Here is a 20,163-nt window from a genome sequence, read left to right as displayed (position 1 = left end):
AAATTTGAAAATGAACTGCATATTAGAAAATAGTGTACTGAATTTTAAATTGCTTGAGTGTCATGATTATAGTCCGGGGGACGAACCTCGGTCTTAGTAGTAGATTGATGCTGAAATATTTAGGGATGACGTACATCAATCTCTGCAACTAACTTTCAAATAGTTTAAGCCAAAATATACACACGTGCACACACACTCACATGTACACATAAGGCCCATACAAACACACAGAGATATATACATGCAGATAACACACAGAGGCACATACATATATACAGACACGTAGACATGTGTGTCCACATACATCAGCACAAGCCCCAGGTAAGTGTACAGAGAGAGAAAGCAAATGTGGCAGAATGTCAGTAGTTGGTTAACCCAGAGTGTTCACTGTGCAATCCTTGCACCCTTTCTGCAGACTCAGACTTAAACTTTTTCCAGAGAAACCCTATAAGAAAACATTGTACTTTTTGAGATAGGTTGCAGAGATAATCTCATAATTTCATTGTGTGAGGAGGATATGAGGAGGTTAAGTGGTAATGGAAAAAATACATTAAGAATTTTTTAAAAAAGAATTTCATTGTGTAAATCAAGAAGTAGGTGTTCAGACCCTGGCTGGTGTGGCTCACTGGGTTGAGTACAGGCCTGCAAACCAATGGGTCACTAGTTTGATTCCTGGTTAGGGTACATGTCTGCATTGTGGGCCAGGTCTCCAGTAGGGGGCACACAAGAGGCAACCACACATTGATGTTTTTCTCCCTCTCTTTCTCCCTTCCTTCCCCCTCTCTAAAAGTAAATAAATAAAATCTTTTAAAAAAGAAGTAGGTGTTCAGGAATTGGATAACAATTAAAATTTTTTACTATTATTTTTATTCTTTAGTATACCCCATTTAAAAAATTTGTTCTTGTTTTTATTTCACCCACCCTTCTTCCCCTTTAGCATCTGTCAGCTTATTCTCTGTATTTGTGGATCTTTCTCTGTTTGATTTTGTTTATTCATTATTTTTTAGATTCCACATATGAGTGAGATTATGCAGTATTTATCTTTTTCTGTCTGACTTATTTCACTTTACATAATACCCTCTAGGTCCCTCCACGTTGTTGCAAATAGCAAGATTTTATTCTTTTTATTGCTGTATAATATTCCATTGTATATGTGTATCACCTCTTCTTTATCCATTCATCTATCAATGGACACCTATGTTGCTTTCATATCTTGGCTATTCTGAATAATGCCACAATGAACATAAGGACCCAAATGTCTTTTTAAATTAGTATTTTTTTCTTTAAATAAATACCCAGAAGTGGAATTGCCAGCTTGTATAGTAGCTCTATTTTTTTTTTATGAATCCGCATACTGTTTTCCATATTGGCTACATCAATTTACAATTGATTTGCATTTTCCTAATGATTCGTGATGTTCAACATCTTTTCATATGTCTGTTGGCCATCTATATGTCCTCTTTAGAGAAATGTCTATTCAGGTCTCCTGCCTATTTAAAAAAAATTTTTTTTAATTTTTTTTAAAGATTTTATTTATTTATTTTTAGAGAGGGAAGGGAGGGAGAAAGAGAGAGAGAGAGAGAAACATCAATGTGTGGTTGCTGGGGGTTATGGCCTGCAACCCAGGCATGTACCCTGACTGGGAATCGAACCTGCGACACTTTGGTTCATAGCCCTCACTCAATCCACTGAGCTACGCCAGCCAGAGCTTAAAAAAATTTTTTTATGTTAAGTTACAGAAGTTCCTTATACAGTTTGGATAGTAACCCTTTATCAGATGTATCATTTGCAAATGTCTTCTCCCAGTCAGTAGGTTGTCTTTTTGTTGTGTTGATGGTTTGGGATAACATTTTTCTTGACCTGTTAAGGAGCATGCCAAGGCCCACAATAGCTCTACAGCTCTTCCACCACGAATATTCTCTCTGCTAAGTAACCATTAGACATAAAGCCAGTCTCAGGTCAGCACAACCCAGGACAGACAGTTCCTGGTGACTACCTGGATTCTAGCCTACAGCTCATAAAACAATACTGTTACAGAATAGCCTCTGCTCTGGTGTAATGAGATTTTTTTTTGTGAATTCAAAAGTCCTTTAATAAATATTTATTTATTGCTGATTATGTTCCCGGTATTGTTCCTCGAGGCAAAGGAAGATGGTTAAGCTCCTGCTTCTTATGGAGATTACATTCTGGAGTGGGAAGGGTAGAAGTAGTCGAGCAAGTAATGAGATGAATTGGAATATAAAAATTTACTAAGTCTTGTTTAAAAAAAAAGGAAAAAACGCATGAGGGTAACCTGACAGGGAGTGACGAATCAGGGTGGCTGTGGAATGCCTCTCTGAGGAGATGATCGATTGTTGATATCACAAGGAAGAGTTCTTCTATTTTAAATGTTTCTTGCTGTCTATTCCTAATTCTCATGGCCTTTGAGCTTTCCCCTGATGTCAAGGTCAAGGAGCTTCTGAAACTTGACTGTTCTGCCAGGCTGCCACAGCGTCAGTGTTTCTGGTGTATTCCACACCAAGTGACACTACAGAGTGGCGCCAGCACACGAGTGTGCTCTTGTTCGCCTGTTCTCTCATTGATGAATGCAGGTGTTCTCTGCACACTTTTTATCTTCGTGACGGACTTTTAAGGAAGTTTAATTTAAAAACCACACAAAGCTCATCATTTGCTCATACTGACACATGGTGATGAAAGTGAGTTATTGTTCCTGAATAATGCTGCAAGGAAGCCTTCCAACCAGCAATTTTCAATAATGCCACATTGGCACCCCTCTGAATTACTATCTGCTTTGGCTAATTTAATATGACAGGTTTCTAAAGCAATTTGAGTTCATGTGAAAGCAGTGACAGAGAGAGTATTCAAACTTGCTTAAAGGAGGGTGGGGGAACGAACTAACATTGCAATCTCCTTGTAACACAGATCAAGATCTATTTGGACTCATTTCCTGGAGGCATTAAATATGTTTACTTTTTTTCTTTTTCCTTCACCTTTTCAGTTACATCTGATAATTGTATTCTATCTGCTCTGCTTCAGTTTACCCCAGAGTGTAGAATCCATCAGCTGATTCTCCAGCTGAGAGGCCACCGAGGACAGGAAGTGGAAGCACTATTTCTTAGCATTAGAAAAATTGCAAGTTTTAAAAATCAGGTCAACATATGCCCTTCATATAAAATCACTCGCAAGATAGGTCGGCAGATAAAAAAGATCCCATGTAGCATTCTGCATATCAATGTTGCTTCTCTTTCCTCTGTTTCCACCTGGGTGAACCAAAGCTGTTCTTCCAGATGGCAGGGTGTGGGCCAGGCAGCATGGTGTAGTAGAAAACTAAAGGATTTAGAGTCAGAGAGCCTGGATGGAGGCCCAGCCCTGCCACCTATGACTGTGGACTTGGCTCAAGGCCTGGCTCATTGTAAACATTCAACAAATATGAGCCTCATTTCCTCCTTTTCCTCCATCTTCTTTCTTTATGCATGGTCACGCACGTGCAGGTAGGGAGGTCCCTACCATTCTGTCCCTCAGCTGCAGTCAGTCACGCAGGCCTTCTTTCTGTCCGCAGAACACGCCAAGCATATTCCTGTGTCTAAGCTGCTGAACTTACACTTCCTCCTGCTTCCCATGCCCCTCCCACAGATCAGCCCATGGCGTTCTACCCACTTTTCACTCTCAGCTCCAATGTCACCACTCAGAGCAGCCTTCCCACCCTTGGTCACTCTCTAACATATTACCCTGAGGGGTTTTCTTCATGGCTCCTCTCCCTGTGTTAAGTTACCTTGATGATCTATTTGTTTGTTTTCATTATCTGTCTCTCCTTTCAACCCTGAGCTCTATGGGAGTAGAGGCCTTGACTGTTGTGAGGATACCAGCCGCTGGTATGTATTAGGTGCTCAATAAAAATTTGTTGCATGGAAGGTATTGGGACCTCCACGAGAGACGGAAGAGGCTTGTAGGGCTGTTCTGAAGGTCAGACGGCACAGGTTTCAGAGCGTTGTTTGGAAATTATCAAACACTTACTGTCAGGCCTTCTCTGCCATGATGCACCCCTTCCCTCCTCCCCAGCCTGAAGTGTCCTTTCTCATTCTTGCCGCATTTTCTATAAAGGTCTCGCATTTCTGACACATAATTTAACTGCTTTCATTGGCAGGGATTTCAAATGAAACTTGGAGGAATTTGAAGCAAGATGAAAAATTCTCCAGCTTGGAAACTGGTGCTCAGCAAACAGGTTACAGATGTAAGTACACAGAGCAGGCAGCATTTAAACAATGCCCAGCCTCCGAGGCAGACTGTGTGAAGCACTCGAGCTACACACAGCTTCCCTGTGCCAAGTTAGGCCTAAAGAAAATGGCATCGTGTGCTTGGTCTGGGGGAGGCAGGAAACAAACTCAGAGGGTTCAGCTTGGAGGCAGGCACAGTGGTGCCATGCCCATGGCTGTGGCCGTGGACTATTTTTGTTCCTCGTGTTCCTTCAAGATAGCTCTGTGATGAAGGACAGTGATGCCAATGAGCTGTTGGGGACATCTTGTCCACGGGCAGGAGGATTATTTTTTTCATCTACCTACCATTGTGGGAACGTTTCAACCCTTACTATTTATAACCGTTTCAGTCTTCAATCAAGATGTAGTATGTTGGATTTGAAAGAGCTTGATTTAAATTGTGGAGGGAAAGGAAGGGCGGTTGCAGAAATCTCAATTCATTATTCATGACGTTTAAGGGATGTGTTTTTTTAATAAGTGAGCAAATCACCCTGATAGTGGCTGAATCAGGCAGCGGATCCTGTTGATTCCAGAGGGCAAAAGCCCTTCCTCTCTGCCACCTTGTAGAGACACTACTGAATGGTGCTGTGCCTTTTCCCTTCCCCATCCCCAGTTAAAATGGGCTAAGTGTCAGTGGAAATTGAAATTTCTAGTTTAAGAAAGTGAAACCAAAATTTGAATTTGGGGAGAAAGACTTCACCTATGGCTCTCAAAATGTATCATCTCCCTCTATTTCAAAGTATAAGAATTTTGGTAAACTGAGTCAGAAAAGGAGAGTGCGTAGCCAACCTGATTTCTTCTCTCCCATCTCCAGACAACCAGAATCCTGCCCATATGTCCTAGGACATGGGGTATTTTTGTTGAACTTCCAAGAGAAACTCTCATAAATATGCTCGTATCTCCCAAAAACATATATATATATATCACAAGGACTTTGATGCACGAATATTTAAATTATAGTATTTTTAACTTGAGTGACTTAAAAAACAGTTATAACACCAAATTTGTAATATGGACTATGCCTTAAAATGAGTACCTTATCTGTAATAAAGATAAATATACTGACTGCCTACCATCTTAAACTTACATTTCTCCCTTAAGACGACTCAAAAATAAGAACAGGCATTTTTCTGTTTTGGAGAACTGAAGTTTTTTTGTACAGAGTTCTGTTTGAAGAGGAGAGGTGATTTAATTAGCACAGGAGAAATCACAAATTAAGTGCAGCTCTGAAATACAGCTTATTCAGAGGATTTAAACATAGCTTTTTTTTCCCCCCCTGGAGCTTCTTGTGTTTTCAAGAAAACAATTAGAAATAGAAGATGGATCTTAAATTCCTAAAGGTGTCCAAGGGTTTCATATTGATCATCTCACTGATGGCCAGGTTGCTCCTGGTAGAACCAACCACGAGACAAAATTTTCTTGGAACATCACATACGTGATTCTTTCACTTGTTTTCTTGTTTTGGAAGACAAAAAAGCTTCCACTGGCTTCTGTGAAGAAACTAACGTTTGAGCTCGAAGGTGCAAAGAGGACGCCCAGCCCCTCTCTGACTTCTCTGTACTATTGCTTTGGAAACTTCAGTTCAGAACATTTCATCTTTAGTCCAGAATACCATGCCAACCAACTAAGAGAATTTTCCCAGATGCTGGTTCTGTGACAGTTTTCCCCAGGCCTTTTTCTTCATATTCCCCAAATTTAAAAAAAAATAAAGTCAGGCTCAGAGTGTTAATTTTATGGTCTTTGACCTATGTCCATACATTCCCATTACATTTGAAGGAGAATTTCCTCAGTTCAGGTTGCTATCATTGTATGCCCGCTCTCAGATTTGCTTGTTCTTTATCTTCTCCCTCTGCCTCAGTGCTTGCTTCATATTACCAACGGATTCATTTTCCTAAAATGCCACTTTGCGTTGGTTACTTCCTTGCTTAAAGTGTTGGGTGACTCTCAGTTATGGATTGTACATCTCTTGGTCCGGCATTCAAGGCCCACCATGGCCTCCTTCTCCTTCTCTTCCTCCTAATGTATTTTGTGGTGCATCTCAGTGCTCACTCTGCACATCATCCACACTACTGATGGACTTGGAATGTCCTCTACATTTTCTAGGCCCTGATATAGTCTCCACTGAAGGCTTTCTCCCTCCTCTTGCTTTCAACTTCTCCAGTGCCATTGCCTCCTTTCCAAGTGAAGGTCAAGTATGAATGCGGAAGTTTTCCTTGACCACCTCTTATTCAAGTAACCCCCACCCCTTTTAAGTAAGCTTTTTTCTCTTAAATTTATTTGCTTTATTTTTTTTATTTTGCCTTCTATAAGCTGTGTCCAAGACTAAATGTCTTATGGTCTAAGACCATGTCTCATAACTTTGTAGACCTCTGTTCACTGCCTGGTTTCCCATCTTGCACATGACAGGTATTCCGCAAATATCTGTTACTTGTTCTCAAAAAATGAAGTAAGCCTCTTCTAATAAATAGGAAAGCTGGGTGGCTCCCACTTCTTTTAGAAAATTTTTGTATTAAATTTACTGGGGTGACATTGGTTAGTAAAATTATATAGTTTGAAGTATACAACTCTATGATATATCATCTGCATATTGTATTGTGTGCTTACCACCCAAAATCATGTCTTCTTCCATCGTCACCTACTTGACCACCTTTACCCTTTCCTTCCCCCAACCCCTTTTTCCTCCAGTAACTGCCATTCTGTCGTCTGTGACTGGGAGTTTCTGTTTGTTTCTTTGTTTAATTTGTCTTGCTTATTCATTTGTTATTTCAGTTTTATATCTTACCTGAGTGAAATGACATAGTTCTTGAGTTTTTCTGACTTATGAGTCAAGTAAGCTTTTCTGTTGAGCCTCAGAAACCACGACAGATCACTTTACTTCCAGAATATGGGTGTTGTATCCAGAGTCTCAACAGTCCATGAATGAGAGTGTGAAACATATTTGGAAGTGGGAGCATGTTAGATCTGGAAACGAAGAGAGAGGGGTCACTCAGCTCCCCCACCAAGTAGCATATCAGGGTGGGGCAGTAGAAGTGGCATGTCATGGGGGCAGGCAGTAAACAGGCACACAGACAATTTAAAACTCTCATGAAACCAACTATGAGTTGTTTTGCTTCTTATCACCAAACACTAGCATATCTAAGCAAACGTCAATAATAAAATACTTTCTCCTCCTCAGAATATGCATTTCTGTTGCTGTTAAATTTTAATAACATAAGTAAGCTCCAAAGCGTGTTATTGTTATTATTGAATAAGTGCTGTATTCTACATGGAAGTTAATTTGGGGAAGTCCTGGTAATACAGACCAGTGCCCACAGCCTTAGTTACCTACTGAATGAGGAGGACAAATGGTCTCAGACCCTTCTCTTGCTCAGGCACTGTTCATGGCTCCTGCTCTGTGGTACCATGTACCCTGGCATTTCAAAAGTAGATTTGGAACAAACTGTGGAGCACAATGATTATAAAAATAGATAGACCTTGAGTCCATTAATTCTGCTATTCTCTGTGACCACTTATGATTTCAGTTTTTGCTTACCTTTTGGATGCTTCCAAGTGTATGATTTTGTTTGATGTGTGCACATTTTAGTTTATACATGAGCTATATTTGTTCCATTTCATGATTATCATGGAAAATAATTTCTTCCATATGGAGGTGGGGTCTATTAAAAATGATTTACTCCTAGAGGCATTTATAGTAGGAATTCCCAAGCATCCGATGTGCTTGTTTTACTGAAGAACAATTTCTGAAGTCTCCAGACACGGCTCTACACAAATGTAAACGTCACCTTATTAGAGAAGCTTTCTCTGATCACCATTTGAGATATGTGACCACGCCCCTTCCCCCCCCCCCCCGCCACCCAACCCCACTCTTTGTCATTTTTATCCCAGTTTGAGTTTCTACACAGCACTTATCACCCCTGACATACTATCCAGGAGCTTGCACGTGTGTGTGTTCAGTTGTTAGTATTTGTCTCTTCTGTTCAGCTCAGCTCCCACAGGGTCAGGAAATTTGCTACATCAGTGCTGTATCCTGGAGACCTATAAGGTAGTCTAACATGGAATCAGTGCTCAATAAATACTTGTGGAGTGAATGAATGAATGAATGAATGAGAGAAGTGTCGTAATATATCCCACAGACACCTTTCATTTATTTTCTTCTCTCAGGGGCCCATCTAAACAAACCTTCATGTGGATTACAGAAGTCCCTTATTGCCCATCCTAACAAACATGGTTTTCTTGAAATAGATGGAAAATTGCCCCAACATCCTTACCGATCAATTCTGCCTGGAAAGCTAACTCAAAAGGTGGCAGCATAGAAAAAATAACCATATATTGAGAAATTAGGCTCTTTAATATGTATGACCTCAGTGCATTCTCAAAAAGGCTATTTTATAGATGAGAAAATGACAACACTCCTGTGATCACCTAGGCCTGTCCCGGCCCCGGGGGGACTAGGAAGGAAGGACAGCTGGGGACTGCGAGGAAGAGCCCCACCCGTTGAAGCATTCTCTCCATTTCTCACAGCCTCTGCTGCTTTGGCACCTGCTTCTCCCAGCATCTGCTGCCGGGAAGTATGTGGTGTCATCGCACAGCTGTGAAGTGGGGCAGAACAGAGAAGCAAATGGAATAGCATAGACGAGCCAGGGAACTAAATCCAAGGCTGCAGAGAGGTAAGAGAACGGGAGCAGCTCAAGTTCTGCAAGAATGAAGTTCCTCTGAGGGGAGGGTGTGTAGGAATCCTTTAATCCAGAGAGGACATGCCGTTTCAAATGTCCACGTACGAAGTGTGCCTCTGCAAAGGTACTCATTATTTTCTCTCAGACTTTGAATGACTCACCCACAGCCCTACCTTTAAAAAATAATCCATAGATGTTTGTGGACTTTAAGATAACATTTTTTAAAAGGGTGTACTTTTTACTTAAAAGTTGAAAATGCAATGAGCATAGTCATAACAACACCAAGGGAAGTCAATAAAGCATCTTCCTAAATTTTATGATACTACGAAACATTTTCAATTTTTTCTGGGTTCTTGCCTTCCAGTTCTGATCCATATGCACACACATTTTTATTATGGCATAAGCCTGCATCTTTAATGTGCTGGAATCTGTTTCTGGAAGGAGTTGTTTTCACTGCTACCAGGGCAAGGCATTGCCAGGGTCCAAGAGGAGGTGAAGGGGTGACAGCACCCCCTGGTAGATTCATGGTTAGGAAGAGGTCACCCCCGAACAAGAGGCTGAGTTTATGAAAAAAAAAAAAAAAAGAATGGACAAGATGTCAGTGGACATACTAGGAAGAGAGAACAAAAGTGTCTAAAAAACTGGCACTTACAGAAGTGCCAAAAAATGGAAGAGACACAGGTGCGGAAAGGGAAAATGAGGAAGAAGAAGATATTAGTGGGAATTAATGAAAGGAAAATGACTTGCATCTCTCTGACATTAAATTTGGCTGACTTGTCTTATATCGGGATGGTTTCTCCCTGAAATCTAGAATTTCTGTCATTTTTCTACAGGCAGAATAACAAAGATGGCAGAAAAGCTGATTTGAAATGTACACGTAAGTTAAGAAATTGGTCTGTCATTAATAATGTTTTAGGAGGAACTGGCATTTCATTTCTCACCAATTTAAGCCTCGGGGAGGCCGAGAGTGGTGGAGTATAAAACAAAACCTGGAAACTATCAGAAGGAAGAACCAACAGAAAATAAAACTGACCGTGTCCTTTAAATAACAGTAAGATAACCTGAAGTCTAGCAGAGATTTGAGAACTCTTGATCATGGTGGGTTTATTAGGCCCTTAAATCATTTTTCTGATTACAGCTCAGAACCAGGTGTTAGATTTTACTATGACCTATAATGCTACCCTTTTAAATGCTCTCTTGTTTGTTTTTAAGAACAGATTGTACCACGTGTGTGTCAGGAGGTATTAGGCACAGGCATTCTGAAAGACACCATCTTTCAGAATCAGTGGTTCATCTGATTGGTGGCATTTCCTTTATAAAGACATGAACTGCATCTTGTGGACATTGGAGGAATTTATAGTGTCCATACCTGGTGACACTAGATGACTTGTTTTGTTTTGTTTTGTTTTCTCATGTCTAAGTAACAACCTCAAATAGCCTGCAGGATACATTTCCTAGGTGCAGACGCAGTCCAAAGTCTGGCTGAATTTACTGTGATGCCTTCCCATTCCTGGTGGTCTCTTCATAATAACCTGGGCAATTATGTGACAGCATCATGATGGAAAATCCATCAGAGATCTGGATATGTTAGAATAAGACCATGTCGGGCTTAGCAAGCCCAGACCCAGATCTGTTCAGAATGCTCAATTGGTTTTTTGAGTTGTTTTCCCACTGCCATTCCATCTGTACCAAAGTGAATAAACATAAACAACGGACCGTCCAAAGCAGGGGCCCAGGGAAGGTCTAAAATGTCTCTAGTGATGGATTCCTGAATCCTGCTGCATACTTGAGACTCTTGGAAAGTGTCTAAAATCCTCCAAAGCCCAGGCTGTACTCTATACACATTAAACAAAAATGTCTAAGGTGGAGCTAAAGCATCAATTATTTTAAAAATCTCTCAGGAGGTTTTGATACACAACTATAAAAGAAAGTAAAGTATAATAAATGCTAAAGGGAAATGGGGTTATGCTCTAGGAGCACTTCAGACATGAGAGAAACAGCAAAGACTTTTTCGGCAGGGGGTAAGGAGGTTGATCTAGGCAGAAGGACAACACAGGCAAAAGCAGAGATAAGGAGGTAGGTGGTGAGACAACACAAAGTTCTTCCTGGCTGTGGCCTGGAGGCATAAAGGAACAGAGAGAATATCGGGGAGGGTCAGAATGTGCTGTGAAGCGGCTGGATGCCCAGCTGCTAACGTGGTGCGTGTAGCTTCAGAGGCAAAGGCAACCATTGGGCAGAGAAGGTGTTTTGTTTGTGTTTTTGTTTTTAATGAACAAAGTGCCAGTGTGTAAAAAGTGCCCAGAATAAAGAAAAAACTACAAACCTACATCATATGAGGAGGCTAATGTTGCTTTAAAATGACATTTCCTAGCTTTAGTTACTACCTACATCTTTACGGTTTTTATTACGTGTACCGTTTCCTAGAAATGGACTTATTTATTTTTACTGAAATAGATCTGTGTAGAATATATGCCTATCTGCCTATCTATCTACTTATCAAATATTTCTACGACATCCTCAGTGGAAAACTAGTGTCACGTCTCATAAATAGAAATTTAGTCTTAGGAAATAATACTACAAAAATAAAACCAAGTTGTTTCTTGTTAGATACTCTTTACCTGTCAGCTCCCTCTCAGAAATTCTGAGTTCGAGGCCTAGTCTCTTCAGGAAAAGGGAAGATTTGCAAGTGGTGTTAAGGACAGAGTAGCACTATGCCAGGGGGTGGCCATGAGGATGAAGAAGAAGGAATGGAGATGAGATAGCTCAGAGGCAGACGCACCCAGACTTTGGCCAGTGGTCCTTGTTGGCTCTGCAGGAGGTGATGAGCATTTTTGTCAGTGTTATCCCAGAGAATGGATTCACGGTCTGCCATGTGTCAGCATGTGTCAGCTTTAATGCTAAAATACAAGCAAGGGACATAGGGAGAATCACAGTAAAAATTGCAACAGCGAATCTTTGGAGATGCTTTCGGATCTAATCATATCCTTTTACTCTGCCTGCAGAAAAGGCAGCTCCCGATGGTTTGATAATCGCAGGAAGGATGTACATGCTCTTAGCGTGAATGAATTTAACTGGTAACATAGAATGTCAATAAATACACTTGAACTTAGAGATTGTCATTTTAAAATGCAGTATCGAATAACATGAGAATTTGGAATGGCATGGAGTTTAAAAACAGTGTACTGCATGGCTATGGTTTTATATGGGCACATTTTATTTTGGTGATGGTTTGATTAGATCTGAAGCCATGGGAACCCTGTGGTGTCCACGTGTGTGTCAATTTGTCTGCATTACGTTCACTAAGCACTACAGTAAAGGAGACATTTCCAAAGTCAAGTTTTAAAATGACAAGTCAAAGATGGTAATGGAGGAAATAAGCCTGTAGTCATAGAGCAAATATTATGACCCTATCCTAGAGCCAGTGAACAACAGAAAAGAAAATGTAACTCTTTGTAACCCTCTGGAGCTCTCTGAAAGCCTCTTCGAGGCATACTAATGTCTGTGCCTTGAGTTACATGCTGCTTTGTTTATGCAGACTGTTGGTAAAATCCAATTGAGAGCCTTTGTGATGGTGTGACTTATGCACTCGCTGATAAGTACAACTTACTCGGCAGGTTGACCGGGGATTATTAGTAAAATCCAGTCATGCTGGAGACAAATACACTTCCGTTCATTTCACTAATTCATTTCTGCTGGTTGCATCAACAGCACTTACCTTTATCTTTTTAATTGTCATAGCTCTTCTTCCATGGCTCTGTCCTCTTTTGAATATCAAATGAAGAAGAGCTCACGTCTCTACTCCTTGACCGACTACCCATATGACCTGCAGATACACTCAAGCTGTGTTGTGGTGACAGAAGAGGTCCATGGGGCACATGCACACTAAATAGTATCAATAATGCCTGTTGTTTACCCAGTACCCTTTATATAGCAGGGTCTGTGCCAAACATGTCGTATAAGTTGTGATGTGGCTTAAAATGCACCATAACATAATCACCATTTATTATCACCATTTTATAGACGAGGAAACCAAGACTCTGAGAGACTAAGGGACCAGCCAGAATTCTCACAGCTAATAAATGATAGAGTCGGACTTCAAACTGAGGTTCGCTCACAAAACCTGATCTCATCTACTTCTCTACACTGCTTCCTAATGGCTGTGTCTGACTGCTCACCTCTGCAGGTCATTTTGACTCAATGATTTATGAGTGTCCTAAAGAATCACTGCAGGGGTGGATCTGATCGTCTCTGTGAGGCAGAGCAAGGGGTGTGTGGCTGCTGCCGTTTCCCCAAACAGTTGGTATGCAGGGCTGCCAAGATCGTCTAAGTACTAAGACAAATGGACCCAAACATGTCATGACTCAGCACAACAAACGTTTGTTTCTCGATCATATGATTGTGCAGGACAATTTGAGGTTGGTGGTAAGGTGGAAGGGGAGAGTGACTTTGATCCATACGGTCACTCAGGGACCTAGGCTGACTGTGGCTCTATTATCATCAATACATGACTTCCAAGGGTGTCACTGTTGTCACCATTCCAGTTAGTCAGAAGAGCAAGAGGCTTAGGGGACTGTGCACGTGATACTTCTATGAACCAAGCCTTAGAGAAGGCATGAATCCCTTGTACTCTCATTCCGTTCACCAGAATTCGGTCACATGACTGCACTAAATTGCAAGGAAAGCCATAAAATATAGTGAAGCCAAGTATCCAAGAAGATTAGGAAATGAATCTGAGAGTACTCACATCAGGAGAGCGGAGGAAAGCTCCCAAGCCCAGGAATCCAAAGATTGGGGTTTCAATCCTGGTGACCCTTTTGCTAGAGCCGCTGGACAAGTTTCTCATCTGCAAATCAGAACCGCCGGCCCGCACTGCTTTCTGCTTCACAAGATAATCTAAGGTCAAGATCAGAGTGAAATAGGTGTGTGGATATTCTTGGCAAGCAATGTAGGACTAAGCATGGAAGAGCGGACAAAGACCTAGACGGGTATATGGAATCCAAGTTCCAATTCTTTTTTTGTGCCCCTTCGTGGCCATGCAAGCATGACTCACTTACTCAGTCCTCTGAGCTACAGAGCCTTTTTTGTTAAGTCAAGAGGAAAAACACTTTCTTTACCTTCTTTATAGGGACCCAGACTACATACAAATCAATAGCTGATGCATAAGTGTGTGAAAACCATCAAATGTCAAAGAGATATTAAAATGGGTGGTTTTGGTGACCACCGGTCCTGCTGTTTAAGGACCCATCTCCTGGAGAGTGCTTTCTGAACCCCAAACTCCCAGCTTGGCCCTTCTCTCCTCACAAAAATGAAGTAGGATATTTGTGCATGAAAATACCATACCGTGAATAACTGCAGATTCCTGAGGGAACAGCCTGAATCACCTGCGTGTTTGACATTCCCACCACACTAGGGAGATACTTGCTGCCCGGTTGATACTTACTGAGTTATATTCAACTTTAAAATATACTTTCTTGCCAAAGATGAAGTGACCAAGGGGCTGGCACTGTCATGGTTTGTGACTAACCCCTCTGAGCTATAACCTGAAGCTCTGGCAGCTGCTATCTCTCTCTCTCTCTGAAGGGAGGGCTCATCCTGAGGGATTGCATTACAACTTTTTTACTTGCTAGGTCACTTTCCTGAATGGATGGCGTTAGTCATTTAAACAGACTCAGACTTTCTTTCAGGCATTGAGTAGTTCCAGAGTTAGAGTGATTCATTGAGTTACTCCCCCTCCCCTCTCCCCCCCCCCCCCGACTTTTTTAACTAGTTGGGAGACTCTGAAACTTCTTCATTCCAGCCAAGATGCTTATTCCTTTCCGGGTTGCCTTCCGAGCCCAGTTTTGCAGAGGGATGATTGTCTGGCCTGGCTTTTCATTCATTTCTGGGCTCATCCAGCTATGAACCCGAGCCTGCTTATCTAATTATGGAGTGTGATGACTCATCCTTGTGTTTTCCTGGGTTGTGGCAGGTGAGGCCACATCTGTTTTTTCCAGCTTTAATAAGTAAATAACAAGAGACATTAGAGAAAACCAGCAAGAGGCCGGCTGCTTTTAGTTCTAGGATGGTTGCTGAAGTGTACCCTAGTTCTGACTGTCAAATTCAGGCTAATCTCGACTTTACCCAGCCACTGAACAACTAGCCACTTATTACTCCCTTCCAGCAAAGGGGAAATGGCAAATAAACCGCCTGCAGAGTGGTGGCCCTGGGCTGCTCCAACTTTTGTGTGCCCTGGAACCTGGGATCTTCCTGAAATGCAAATGCTGATACAGTAGGCCTGAAGGGGGGCCTGGGACCTGGTATTTCCCACAAGCTTCCCAGGCCCTGCTGGTCCTGGTCCAGTGGCCACACGCTGAAAAGAAGGGAAGAGCTGGGGTGAGGCAGTGACTATTCTTACCAAGGCCTCATTCTTCACACAAAACAGTTTCAGATGATTTGCTATCTGTGATAAGGAGTAAATACTAGGCTGTACTTGTGGAAATAGGTAAAAAAAATTGCCACCGGGAGGAAATGGGGATCTTTCATGTTTTTTCTTGTTTTTTTTAAAGATTTTATTTATTTATTTTTAGAGAGGGAATGGAAGGAGAAAGAAAGAGAGAGAGAAACATCAATGTGCAGTTGCTGGGGGTCATGGCCTACAACCCAGGCATGTACCCTGACTAGGAATTGAACCTGCGACATTTTGGTTCGCAGCCCACGCTCAATCCACTGAGCTATGCCAGCCAGGTCATGTTTTTTTCAATCTGCAGTATTTCACCAAGTGCTTCCTCCAGGTCATTGTGAGTTTGCATAATTAAGGCAGCACAGCTTCTAAGACTGCATCTATGGTGACAATAAACTTGAAGATACCAGATCCCATTCCATCTGAGCGATGGGCTGGGCATGCCTATAATCAATTACCTGACAGAAGGGACATTTGGCTGTAATTGTGGGGTGTATTAGGATCCATAGACAATTAAGTCTCTGGGTTGGTGTCACATGCCAAATTGCTAATGATTTTGCTCAGCACATTGAAAATTTTAGTAGATATAAGTATAAAAATTGGAAACATGTCTTCACAAACATCATTTTATATTTAAAAGGGGAGGTGGAACCAAATATTTATATGTATGTTAATAATAACAGCCACGTGGGTGGTGCTTACAAGGTGCCAAGCATTTTGTGAATATTAACTCACTTTATCCTTACAACTACCCTATGAAGTAGGTACTATTATTATCTCTACTTTATAAATAAAGAAACTGAGTCATAGAAAGGTTCATTTCTTACACTGCCCAGATCAGCAGAGCCTAGATTTTAAGCCTGGGCAGGCTGGCTGCCGAGTACACTCTCTTACCATGGTTTTCCTGGATTCACATGTAACAAGTACATGTGAGTTCAGGTTCAGATTCCACAGTTTGCCTTTGTCCTTTAATAAATCCTCTAGTCGCTCTGTCTCAGTTCCATCATCTAAGAAATGAGCCTAATAATGCCCAGGCAACCTGTCGGAATTGTTGGGAAGTCAAAATAAGGTAATGCATATGAAATTTTATGGATTATATACAACCGTGCAGACAGATTCTTAGGATTAGAAGGAAGCATTTGATTATCATTGAGATATTTGATTTGATTTTATTTTAATCCTCACCCAAGGGTTTGTTTATTGATTTTAGAGATAAAGGAAGAGAGAGAGAGAGAGACATCATTGTGAGAGAGAAACATTGATTTCTTGCCTCCTCTATGTGCCCCAGCTGGGGATCAAACCTGTAACCTAGGTATATCCCCTGACCTGGGATCAAATCTGCAACCTTTTGGTATATGGGATTACACCCCAACCAAGTCACCCTGCCAGGACTGAGATATTTTCCGCAATATTGTATAAATAGCCAGCTTATAGCCCTGGCTGGCATAGCTCAGTGGATTGAGCTCGGGCTGCGAACCAAAGTGTCGCAGGTTCGATTCCCAGTCAGGGCACATGCCTGGGTTGCAGGCCATGGCCCCCAGCAACTGCACATTGATGTCTCTCTCTCTCTCTCTCTCTCTCTCTCTCTCTCTCTCTCTCTCTCTCTCTCTCCCTCTCCCTCTCTCTCTCTCTCTCTCTCTCTCTCTCTCCCCCCTTCCCTCTCTAAAAATAAATAAATAAAATCTGAAAAAAAAAATAAATAGCCAGCTTATTTTTTTAGTCTGTATTTCTATATATTTGCTCCTTCCTCAGGGAGAGCTTGTTTTGCCCTGAACACTTCAAAAAAAATTCTTTTTGGATTTAATTTCTTTAGGTTTTCTGAAAATAGAATGTTCCGTAGGGGCTAAAAACCAATAGAAGACCCATCAGTTGATTTCATTCATTCCCGTTTTGTGAAATATTATTCCCTGTAGATTCTTCTTGTCAGTGTCAGCCCACCTGAAACAAAATGATTCTCCGGCTTCTCTTGCATTTGGCTCTTCATTTGGAAAGGTGTTTCATCATGAAATCAGTTTCACCACAGAATTTTACATCAGATTTTGCCCATGATTTCTCTTGTTGCCGTGTCTCACTCCAACATATTTCTCAGTCTGCAAAAACCCTTACTTTTCTTAGAATCTTTATGTTCCAGCAGCACATACTTTTCTTCCTCTAAATTTTAGTGGGAGATAAAACAGGTCTCATCATTGTGTATTAGTACACTTCTACTCAGCATAAGAATTCAGGCAACTTGAGAATAGGGAACTACAAGGAGAAAGAATTTATTGGGGTTTTTTGCTTTCAGATCAAATGTTAGAGTTAGACACAATTATCTTTTTAAATAAAGTAGTGAATTCAAAACAGGACAAAGATGGAATGACTTCTATGCATACAAATAGGTAACACTTTCAAGATGATTTAATAAAAGGAGAACCGTCAAGCAATTACATCATTTTTTCTTTAACTGTTGGCTTCTAAGATAGGGTTCATTTAGGTTTTTGATGTGGCCAGTGTAGGAAACTAGTCGTTAAGAGGTATCTGTGTCTTTCTGTGCATCACTCACCTTCTCTGGTTTGTTCTAGAGCAAAAATTCATAGAGAAGGATGGTCTCTGAGGCCTACTGGCTGCGAGGTATCTAGGTGTGTCTTTCTGGTGTCAAAGATGCAGATGATATGGAATAGTGGTCAAAGATGCAGAAACTGAAGTCTGAAAGTACTCAGTTCAATTCCTGTCTTTTCCATTTCTTAGCTGCAAGACCCTCAGTGAGTTACCTGTTTTGCCTTAGCCTCTGTTTCCTCATCCTTACAATGGAGACAATAAGTGTACTGACCTCACAGGGTTGTGATGGGTATTATACTGTCATAATGTCAGCATAGTATATATTTCTTTAAAAAATAAAAACTCTTCAGTTAATTTTAGGATAATTTCATCTTTGACTTACTATTATTAAGCCATGTGTAATTTTAATAGCTTCAATAGTTTTTTTTCTTCTTTTTTTTTATTTTATATTTTTGGGTATTTGAACAATATCAAAAATATCCTGAATGGATTATGGGTGTCTTTCAAACCAGTCCATGCACATGCTGACTCCGCATGTGTGTGCGTCTTTAATTGAAATCCCCTCACTAGCCCCCCCCACACACACGCATTAACATTGCAATGGTCTTTGTTTATGGGAACATCTTGTGTGAAGAGAATAAAAAGTGTTATGGCTTCAATTTGGGGCCAAACGGGTAATTCATATCTGGAGACCACATTTACTACCTACAGAATCCTGTAAGCAGTGTAAGTGCCCACAATTTATCCAAAGCACGCTGGTTTGTTCTATTCATTTGTTAAAATAAACTGGAAAGATATTAATAAATTAGAGGATAAGGAAATGCCACTCAAAATCTTAATCCCCACACCCAAGTGCTATTAATGTTTGGCAACTTTTAGGTCTTTATGCATTTTGTTATAGTTAACTATAATCATACTGTACAGCTAATTATATCCTCCCTTTTTACTATACTGCAAGATTTAGCATTATGATAAAGTTTTTTTTAAAGTTTTATTTATTTATTTTTAGAGAGGAAGGGGAGGGAGAAAGAGAGGGAGAGAAACATTAGTGTGTGGTTGACTCTCACACTCCCCCTGCTGGTGACCTGGCCCACAACCCAGGCATATGCCCTGACTGGGAATCGAACCAGCGACCCTTTGCTTCACAGGCTGGCCTTCAGTCCACTGAGTCACACCAGCCAGGCCTATGATAGGGTTTTTATAAACATCATTTTAATGGCTGTGTAACATCACAGTGAATGCCTGTGTTGTAGTCTGTCCAGACAACGAGCTGTCACAAACACTGCTGTCGTGGACATGTCTGTGCGCACTAACACTGCAGCACTCGTGAAAATGAACCCTCACGTCCCGCACATGCCAAATCTGTGAAAATCATCAGGGTTGGAACTGGGTTGATGCAACTTCTTGCACTGAGTTTTCTGATTTTCCTTGCTTCCTCCAGCTCAAGACCAAAGCCCAAAGTTGGTCTCTGACAGTACTGTGTCTTGCAAAGGCTGGAAGGTCAGGAAAGTGCAGGCAGATCCATAACGGAGAGAGTGTACTCACCCTGCACAGAGAGCTTGCCCTGGTGACTGTGTGCTCCACACCATGGGCTCCGACCTCTGTGAGCCCTCAGAAACTCCAGGCTGAGGCTTTCCTGAGAAATGCTGTTGCCCTTAACATATCACCCCAGCATTGACTTATTGGTTCCAGAAAACTGGTCGTGTCAACCTTACCATTTAAAAAAAATATGAATTTCAGATCTTATTTCCTTTAGCCTGCTCTTGAGTTAGATAATTGTCATTTCTTCTGGCTATTAATGCTGGACTACCCTATCATTTTTGTTTTCTAGATCCTTGTGGTCAATGCAATTCATTACTGTCTTTAGACTCTTTTCATGCCCTACTTGGGCTCCACATTTTGGGATTTGGAGAGTTTAATACAAGAAAAATATTCTTTTTTTAAAGATTTTATTTATTTATTTTTAGAGAGGGAAGGGAGGGAGAAAGAGAGAGAGAGAAACATCAATGCGTGGTTGCTGGGGGTCATGGCCTGCAACCCAGGTATGTGCCCTGTCTGGGAATTGAACCTGCAACACTTTGGTTCGCAGCCGGCGCTCAAATCCACTGAGCTACAAGAAAAATATTCTTGTTTGCTAAACTGATAATCATCTGATATGCCTGGTGCTAGCAGGCTGGTTGTTGAAATATTTCAATGCATTAGGACTGATTAATAAATAGTCACTGTCACTGTGTCCCCTTAAGGGACTGCCATTTAGCTC

General features: G+C 41.2%; 1 protein-coding gene across 5 annotated transcripts in view; it reads left to right on the top strand.

The window, feature by feature from the left end:
- LRRC3B (leucine rich repeat containing 3B) overlaps window positions 1-20,163 on the top strand; it is an 86,263-nt gene that overhangs the window by 21,647 nt on the left and 44,453 nt on the right. For 3 of the 5 annotated variants that reach the window (XM_028518171.2, XM_036030582.1, XM_028518170.2), the window contains exon 2: window positions 4,145-4,231. The exons of the other annotated variants lie outside the window; for them this stretch is intronic. The gene's annotated coding sequence lies outside the window, so the exon portion shown is untranslated. The remainder of the gene's footprint in view (window positions 1-4,144; window positions 4,232-20,163) is intronic. 5 annotated transcript variants of the gene reach the window in all.

This window comes from Phyllostomus discolor, chromosome 7 (assembly GCF_004126475.2).
Source record: "Phyllostomus discolor isolate MPI-MPIP mPhyDis1 chromosome 7, mPhyDis1.pri.v3, whole genome shotgun sequence".
NCBI lineage: Eukaryota > Metazoa > Chordata > Mammalia > Chiroptera > Phyllostomidae > Phyllostomus > Phyllostomus discolor.
The sequence above is the reverse complement of the archived record's forward strand: the minus strand, read 5'-3'. Positions and strand labels throughout refer to the sequence as shown.